Source organism: Arachis duranensis, chromosome 10 (genome assembly GCF_000817695.3).
Source record: "Arachis duranensis cultivar V14167 chromosome 10, aradu.V14167.gnm2.J7QH, whole genome shotgun sequence".
NCBI classification, from domain to species: domain Eukaryota; kingdom Viridiplantae; phylum Streptophyta; class Magnoliopsida; order Fabales; family Fabaceae; genus Arachis; species Arachis duranensis.
Window position 1 is genome coordinate 50,416,822 of NC_029781.3, and position 1,015 is coordinate 50,417,836.

Genomic DNA, 1,015 nt, shown 5'->3' on the forward strand with positions numbered 1-1,015 from the left:
TCAATGTGTGAGTTGAGGAGGCTTGATGTTGAATTTGATATATTTTGATTGATTTCAAAGAAAAGGGATGATATAATGGCATGTTTTGATTGATTTTGAAAAGAGTTGAAAATGGCTTGTTTTGAAAATGGCATATTGTGGTTTTGTATGAAAATATGGTTTTTGGGCATACTTTAATTGGACATAACTTGGACTACGGATCTCTGTTTTGTGCCAAATCTGTTTAGAAATAAAATTGGATCCGGGATGTCCATGCCGTTCGAAGGACGGGTGAAAAACGATTTAAAATGAGAAAGTTATGTCCGTTGGAAGATTGGGGTTTAAATTGGTGAATTCTGCAGCTTTTAACTTAGAAAAATTTTAGCAGAATGACCCCTTGCGCGTGGGCGCACTTGGCGCGTGCGCGCCGTTCTTCCCGAAAATGCCATCCACGCGTGAGCGTGATGTGCGCGGGTGCGCCGATGGTGCTGCACCCAATGCCCAGCCATTTTCCAGAGAGTTATGCCAGAACTGTGCCAGTGTTGTGCCTGGGGCATGAGAACACCCACGCGTACGCGTGGTTGACGCTTGCGCGTCGATTGGCAAATGTTTAATCCACGCGTTAGCGTGCATGACGCTTGCGCGTCGATGAAGTTTTGAGGCCATTCACGCGTGCGCGTGGAGTGCGCGTACGCGTGGAGTGCGCGTACGCGTGGACCTGTTTTCATCCCAAAGTTGATTTTTGAGTTTTAAAAGCCAAATTTCATACTTCTAAGCCTCCGATCTCACCACTTATATCTTAAATATGCCTAGCTATGAGAGAAGGAGCTAGTGGATGTGGTAACTTGCGAGTGAAGCAAGGGAAATGAATAATCAATGAGGATCATTGATGATTATGTGAGATGTGGAGGATGGTGGTGGAAGTACTTGTTAAGCCATTGGCCGAAGGGCCATAATTGTTTATGAATTGGCTGGTTCTAGATTGAACCGTGAGCCGGAATAGCTGTGTATGCTATGAATATTGGCTGGTTATGGA